The sequence below is a fragment of the Apium graveolens genome, chromosome 7 (genome assembly GCF_009905375.1).
Source record: "Apium graveolens cultivar Ventura chromosome 7, ASM990537v1, whole genome shotgun sequence".
In the NCBI taxonomy this organism is placed as follows: domain Eukaryota; kingdom Viridiplantae; phylum Streptophyta; class Magnoliopsida; order Apiales; family Apiaceae; genus Apium; species Apium graveolens.
The window spans coordinates 58,226,632-58,234,875 of record NC_133653.1 but is presented as its reverse complement, the minus strand read 5'-3'; the positions used below and the strand labels follow the sequence as shown (position 1 = coordinate 58,234,875).

The window sequence follows — 8,244 nt, the reverse complement described above, 5'->3', positions numbered from 1 at the left end:
CGATATGTCCTAAGAATTGTACTTGGTCTAGCCAAAACTCACATTTTGAAAATTTTGCATATAGCTTTTCTTTCCTCATAGTTTCCAGTACTAGTCCAAGGTGTTCTGCGTGTTCCTCGCGAGACTTAGAATAAATCAAGATATCATCGATGAAAATTATCACAAACTTATCCAGATATTTCTTGAATACTCGGTTCATTAAATCCATGAAAGCAGCAGGGGTATTCGTTAATCCAAATGGCATCACTAAGAACTCGTAGTGTCCATACCTTGTCCTAACCGCCGTCTTTGGCACATCATCGGGCTTAATCTTTAACTAGTGATAGCCAGATCTTAAATCAATCTTTAAGAAACATGCAGCTCCTTTCAGTTAGTCGAATAGATCATCAATCCTGGGTAGAGGGTATCTATTCTTGATGGTAAGCTTATTTATTTCTCAATAATCTGTGCATAATCTCATAGATCCATCTTTCTTTTTCACAAATAAAACTGGTGCTCTCCACGGTGATACACTGGGTCGAATCACTCCTTTATCTAGCAATTCCTGTAGTTGCGTAGTCAACTCCTTCATCTCTACAGGGGCCATTTGATATGGAGTTTTTGAGATAGGTGTCTTTCCTGGAGGGAGATCAATTGTGAACTCGATTTGTCTATCAGGTGGTAATCCAGGTAGGTCTTCGAGAAATACGTCCTCAAATTCCTTTACGACAGGGATTTCTTTTAGCCTAGGTATAGACTTCAATGTATCTATAACATGTGCGAGATATGCTTGGCAACCTTGGCGTAGCATTCTTCTAGCTTACAATATAGTGAGAAATTTACGGGTTTGCTTCTGACCACGAAGAATTACTTTCTTATTATCCAGACTTTTTAAGCTAACTTTCTTTAACCTACAATTGATCTGTGCATCGTATCACGTCAACCAATCCATTCCCAGTATTACATCAAATTCTCCTAGTTTAAAAGGAATAATATCCATAACAAAAGGCTTTCCTTGAATCTCTATCGTACAATTAGGGCATAGTCAAGTAATAGGTATAACTTCTTGATTTGCAATTTCTACCATCATATCTTCCTCTAGCGATGTTAATTCTAATCCCAACTTATTCACAAAATTCTCAGATATCAAAGATCTAGTAGCACCAGAGTCGATTAACACACAAGCATTTGCAGAATTTACTAAGAGCGTACCTGCGATGACATCATTATCAGTGATAACATCCTTTAAGGTCATATTGAAAGTGCGCACAGTAGATTTGATGTTGGCATTGCATGAATTGCGATTGTCTTGGGTTGGTGGTGCCATAAGTCTAGTTACTTCACTTTCCTTCCTCTTTTAACGACATTCGCGAGCGTTGTGTCCTCTCCTTCGGTAGTTGTGGCAAATGATGGCTTTGTCCTTGCAATTGCTGGAATAATGTCCTTTATTTCCGCATATATAGCAAGTAACGTTCTCCTGGTAGCATTATCCACTATGCTTTTGTCCATAATTTTTACAATCTGACAATGGTGGTCTTCCTTGAAGTAGATTCACAGTTTGAGGAATCCTAAAGTTGGCCTTGTTTCCTTGATTACCTTGATGTCCAAGCCTTGGTCTATCCATCTTCCGATCCTCTCTTTTCACAAATGGCTTCTTGTTCTTATTTCCATCAAACTTTCTTCCAAAATTCCCAGCATTATTCGAAAACTTTCTCTTTATACCCCCTTATCCTTGGGATACAGATCGTTCCCGTTCTCTACAATTGAAGCCTTGTGTACCAAAGTCGCATAGTTAGAAATCTTGAGTACTGCAACTCGATTCTGAATCTATGGTCGTAAACCTAGTTGAAAACGCCTAGTTCTCTTTTCTTCAGTGTCAACATGGTAGGGTACAAAACTGGAGAGTTCGATAAGTGGCATTTTATACCACTTAGAGCATCTTAAAATAGCTTAAATTGGTGCCTTGAAATCAAGTATTTTGTGTATTTGATGCGTTTTTCTAGTGTTTATGCATTTCAGGGTATTAGTTGCATTTCGGAGGAGTAATCATCAAGAATAAGCCTTGGCATGTGTTCAACATTGCGAGAGGAAAGAAAGGGGCAGATTACGGCAAAGAAACGGAGGAAACTCAGGATTTTTCCAGTAGGGTCCTGAGCGCCCGCTCAGCTATGCTGAGCGGCCGCGCAGAAAACTGAGCGCCCGCTCAGCTATGTTGAGCGGCCGCGCAGGGTCGGGAAAAAAGATAAATTATTTTAGGACTTCTACTTCTGTTTGGCTTCCACTTCTATGTAATCTGAGTTTTATGGGACTATTATATAAGTAGATTTGGAGACGTTTCCATGAGGTTGGATCGTTGTATTAAGCAAGGAGCGTAGGAGATAAGGAAGAAGACCGTTTTAGCACACAGCAACGAAGGGGAAGCATATTTTCTTGTGATTCTTATTTCCTTGTAACGTTGGATGCTAGTTTTCTTACTTTGAACTTAAATACTCTTGTGATGTACTCTGATTTAATATAATTAGTTTAGTTATTATTTCCTTGTATTGTTTATCATGATTTCATATGAACCCATGATGACGATAAGTGCTATTATGGGCTAATCGTGATCATGGGGTCGTAATGGATTTGCTATGGAATTCTTTAGTTAATTGTTTAATACCTTAGTGTGTGATGGTTGTATGATATCTAGTAGTGGTTATGCATATTGGTCTTATGTACGTCGCGAACATATAAGATAGAGTGTTAATCTCTTGTGAAGCGACGGTGGATCTTGAGATTTGGAACTTGCCATGCTAGCATAGGTTCATGTATGATGTGCATGATTAGTGGGTAACTCTAATAGTTTTATTTTCCCTGTGTAATCAAAAGGAATAACTTGTGCTTAAATCATTATATTGTCAATTTCTGTAGACATATAGGAACTCAACATAATTGATGCCTATTCAACTTCTATCTTAGTTGTGGATGCTTGGTAGAATGGTATGAGTACAATGAAAGTTGGCTTTTATCAGTTTCGTGTTATTCGATTAATATCATCACTGTCACATGCTAAGGTAATGACAATAACTACTGAAGGAAGTAGTAATGAAGTTGTTATCTCATGAGTATTTTAATATTGTTAATTAAAGTGTTATTTAAGTGATAAACTAAGTAATTAATTGTAGTTAATATTTAGTCAACAATTCTAAGTGTTAGTGTCTTAACATTGAGAAGTAATCATACGTTGGTGCGTGAGTTTAATCAAACAATAATTACTCTGAGTCTTTGTGGGAACGAACTAGAAAGTATTCTATATTACTTGCGAACGCGTATACTTGCGTGTATTTTTAGCGCGTGTTTCCGCCCTAACAGAGTTCTGAAAACTTATTTTCATATTCCGTGATAGTCATGCTCCCTTGCTTCAGCTCCAAAAACTTTAATTCCATTTGTTGTTCTAAGTGTTTGGGGAAATATTTTTTAAAGAATAAAGCAGTAAATCTTTCCCACGGAATTACCGGGTTATCTTCGATAGCTCTCTTAGCTTCCCACCAATAAGTAGCTTCACCTTTTAACATAAATGCAGCAAACATGGTTTTCTTGTCTTCTTTCACTTCCACAATCTCAAAGGTTTTCTCAATTTCCCGGAGCCAAATTCTAGCTTCTATGGGATCAGTTGTTCCCTTGAATTCAGGTGGGTTCAGGGATTTGAAGGATTTAAAGGTTACAGTAGAATGAGTTTGCTCTACTCAGAGCCTTCTAGGTTCAGGTGGATTCTGGGTTTGTTGTATTAGAAACGCAAGTAGAAGAGCAGTAGGGTCATTATTAACTGGGGGTGGATTCTGATTTTGATTATGTCCTTCTTCTAGATTTTGACCTTGATCATCAGTTGGTTGGGGTTGAGTGTTTCCACTCTCTTCCACCTCAGAGGTTTGTCTTGAGTTCCTTGGGGGTGTTTCCCTTCTTTTCCTAGGGGGCATCTTTCCATTAATAAGAAGAAAATATCAAGCTTACTCAAACCGGACCAATAAGGTCTAAAATAATTACGAAACTCCAATATGGTTGAAAGATAGGAACCAATTTATATCTCAATGAACTTGTCATATATTTCGGAAAATGCATTAATGATGCCCTATGGAGAAACACAAGTGGAAATCATTTCACCAATAAAATTTTCATAAGAAAACATTTATTTAAACGTAAATAGATCGTTTGAAAGTTGCGTAGAATATCTTTTGCATAAGTTCTGGGTTGCTCCAAAAGAGTTTATAAAGAATTGATTTAGTTTGGCTTCAAACCTTATTTTCGATAATGTTTATAAAACCTTTAGTGATTTACAGGAAATGTTGACATAAAGTTGTTCAGAGAAACATTTGGTAAGGTGGTGTATAAAAAAATATTTTTGACCATTTTTTTTGACAAGTTCGCTAAGACATATTTAAATCAGAATGCAGCAGGCATAATATTGTGCGAAAAAGTAACAACAAAGCATCACGAAAGATATATCGCATAATCATCATAAGTTTGATACAACAATATATAATATCCAGTTTGACCAATATGTCCAAATACCAATGGTACAATGATCATGTAAGCATAGTACATACTAAGTCCCTATTATACAAAGATATATAAGTCAAAAGTTAATATCCATATATATATCCAGAAACTCGGAACTGCAGCATAGCAAAAAGAAACTGCAATCCCATCCAAGTCATCTACTGTACTCGAGTCGGAAGCATCAAGATATGTACTGGGTTAACAAAAGAAGTAGGAATGTGCAAGTGATAATATATGCCTCTCCATAAAAAGCAAAAGTCTCATCTACGGAATCATATCAATGTGGACTGAACAGCTCGTCCACCCTCTGAAAGAACTCCTCTCTGGTCTGATCAATCATCCTGGTAACAGTAGTCCTATCCACAGCTCCTGAACTAGTAGATGGTATCTCAATAATCTCTGTCTGTAAGCTAGAAATAACAGTGGTAGCAGTCTGATGCATAACCTCTCGAGCAAAACTCCTCTTAACAGAATCTGCCTCAAGTGCGGGCACAGATGGTCTCTCGGCAATCAGTCTCATCAAAGCGTCCCAGGTAGCAAACACCTTTCAATATCTCGCGTATACGTTATCATACATTTGTCGAAGCTCCTCATAAATAAAAGCTGGAATAGTAGCCACCGGGTAGCCTCCTCATAAATAAGGAAGAAGACCGTATTAGCACACAGCAATGAAGGGGAAGCATATTTTCTTGTGATTCTTATTTCCTTGTAACGTTGGATGCTAGTTTTCTTACTTTGAACTTAATTACTCTTGTGACGTACTCTGATTTAATATAATTAGATTAGTTATTATTTTCTTGTGTTGTTTATCATGATTTCATATAAACCCATGATGACGATAAGTGCTATTATGGGCTAATCGTGATCATGGGGTCGTAACAGATTTGCTATGGAATTCTTTAGTTAATTGTTTAATACCTTAGTGTGTGATGATTGTATGATATCTAGTAGTGGTTGTGCGTATTCGTCTTATGTGCGTCGCGAACATATAAGATAGGGTGTTAATCTCTTGTGAAGCGACGGTGGATCTTGAGATTTGGAACTTGCCGTGCTAGCATAGGTTCATGTATGATGTGCATGATTAGTGGGTAACTCTAACAGTTTTATTTACCCTGTGTAATCAAAAGGAATAACTTGTGCTTAAATCGTTATGTTGTCAATTTCTGTAGACATATAGGAACTCAACATAATTGATGCCTATTTAACTTCTATCTTAATTGTGGATGCTTGGTAGAATGGTATGAGTACAATAAAATTTGGCTTTTATCAGTTTCGTGTTATTCGATTAATATCATCACTGTTACATGCTAAGGTAATAACAATAACTATTGAAGGAAGTAGTAATGAAGTCATGATCTCATGAGTGTTTTAATATTGTTAATTAAAGTGTTATTTAAGTGATAAACTAAGTAATTAATTGTAGTTAATATTTAGTCAACAATTCTAAGTGTTAGTGTCTTAACATTGAGAAGTAATCATACGTTGGTGCGTGAGTTTAATCAAACAATAATTACTTTGAGTCTTTGTGGGAACGAACTAGAATGTATTCTATATTACTTGCGAACGCGTATATTTGTGTGTATTTTTAGCGCGTGTTTCCGCCCTAACAAGTTTTTGGCGCCGCTGCCGGGGACTCGGCGTATTTGTTTAGTTTATATACTTACCATCATTGGTCATTAGGACTCAGTGATTAGGACGTAGTTGTTACTTATTGTTTCTGGTTGTGTTTCAGGTACTTAAGCGAGCATTTATGAAACTCGTTCTCGTACTCGCAAGAGGACTTTAGATACAGCTGAGGAGACAGACGAAGTTCTTGATATTCCGGAGAAGATAGATTTTGAAGATTCGGATTCAGGAACTGAGCAGAAAGAACCAGTAATCATGGGTGATCGTATTGTTCAGACTGATCCAGCTCTTATGGACTTTTCTCGGCCTAAAATGGATGACATTCAGTCAAGCATTCTTCATCCGTCTATTCAAGCTAACACCTTTAAAATCAAGTCGGGCACTATTCAGATGGTGCAGAATTCTGTTTCTTTTGGAGGAGCTGCGACTGAAGACCCCAACATGCACATAAGGAATTTTGTCGAGATCTGCAGCACTTTCAAGTATAATGGCGTGACTGATGAGGCTATCAAGCTGAGGCTTTTCCCATTCTCACTAAGGGACAAAGCTAAGGACTGGTTACATTCTGAACCAGTTGGGTCTATCACTACTTGGCAAGATCTTGCACAAAAGTTTCTGGTGAAGTTTTATCCAATGGCAAAGACTGCTGCTATGAGGAGTGCTCTTACTCAGTTTGCGCAGCAACCTACAGAATCTATGTGCGAAGCTTGGGAACGCTACAAGGAAATGTTGAGAAAGTGTCCACATCATGGAATGCCCGATTGGATGGTGATCACTGGTTTCTATAATGGTTTGGGGGCCCAATCTCGGCCCATGCTCGATGCAGCAGCTGGAGGCGCCTTATGGGCCAAAAGCTATACTGAGGCTTATAATCTTATCGAGACTATGGCTGCAAATGAGCATCAAAACCCAACTCAGAGGATGATGCCTGGGAAGGTAGCAGGTATTCTGGAAGTCGATGCAGCCACCGCTATTGCAGCGCAGCTCTAGGCGCTGTCGATGAAGGTTGATTCTCTAGCTACATAAGGAGTTAATCAAATAGCTAAGGTCTGCGAGCTTTGTGCAGGTTCTCATGCTACGGATCAGTGTTCTCTTGTCAACGAATCTATTCAGTATGTGAATAATTATCAGCGATAACAGTAGCCTGTGTCAGCTACTTATCATCCTAACAAACGAAATCATCCAAATTTCAGCTGGGGTAATAATCAGAATGCTATTCAGCCACCATATCAGCAAGGTGTGGGTAAATAGTTTAATCCACCTGGATTCCAGCAACCACAGCAGTATGCTCAAAGACAATCATATCCTCAACAGGGAAGTGCAGCTGCACCCACTAGTGCTGATTTTGAGGAACTTAAGCTGGTATGCAAGAGTCAGGCGGTTTCTATCAAGACCTTGAAAAATCAAATCGGTCAAATAGCCAATACAGTGCTCAATCGTCAACCTGGCACACTTCCCAGTGACACGAAAGTACCAGGCAGGAAGGAAGCTAAAGAGCAAGTCAAGGCTATTACCTTAAGATCTGGGAAAGTTGTTGATGCTGAAAAGGCAAAAGAAGGAGAAGCTGAAGTTAGAGATGAAGAAGCTAAGCAAAAGGAGAAAGCGACGGAACCAAGGAAGACTACTGTTGAACACACTCTGCCCGAGGGTAATACAGGGGAGAAATAGCTCTATCCTCCACCACCTTTCCCTAAGAGATTGCAGCAGCAAAAGCTGGATAAACAGTTCGGTAAGTTTCTGGAGGTGTTCAAGAAACTTCACATTAATATACCTTTCGCTGAGGCTCTGGAGCAAATGCCTAGTTATGCGAAGTTTATGAAGAGTATTCTTTCAAGGAAGGTGAAACTGGATGACCTTGAGACCGTTGCTCTAACGGAAGAATGCAGCGCTATTCTGCAGCAAAAGTTACCTCCAAAGCTTAAAGATCCAGGTAGCTTCACAATTCCTTGCACCATTGGCAAGTTGACTTTTGACAAGTGCCTTTGTGATTTGGGAGCAAGCATCAATCTGATGCCGTTGTCGATCTTTAAAAAGTTGGATTTGCCTGATCCAAAACCCACATACATGTCTCTACAATTGACTGATCGTTCTATTACTTACCCA

At 38.6% G+C, this 8,244-nt stretch overlaps 1 non-coding gene across 1 annotated transcript; it reads right to left on the bottom strand.

The window, feature by feature from the left end:
- Window positions 1-6,789: 6,789 nt before the first annotated feature.
- On the bottom strand, window positions 6,790-6,896 carry LOC141675530 (small nucleolar RNA R71). The gene has a single exon (XR_012556178.1). It is a non-coding gene; the product is annotated as a small nucleolar RNA R71 (small nucleolar RNA).
- Window positions 6,897-8,244: the final 1,348 nt, after the last annotated feature.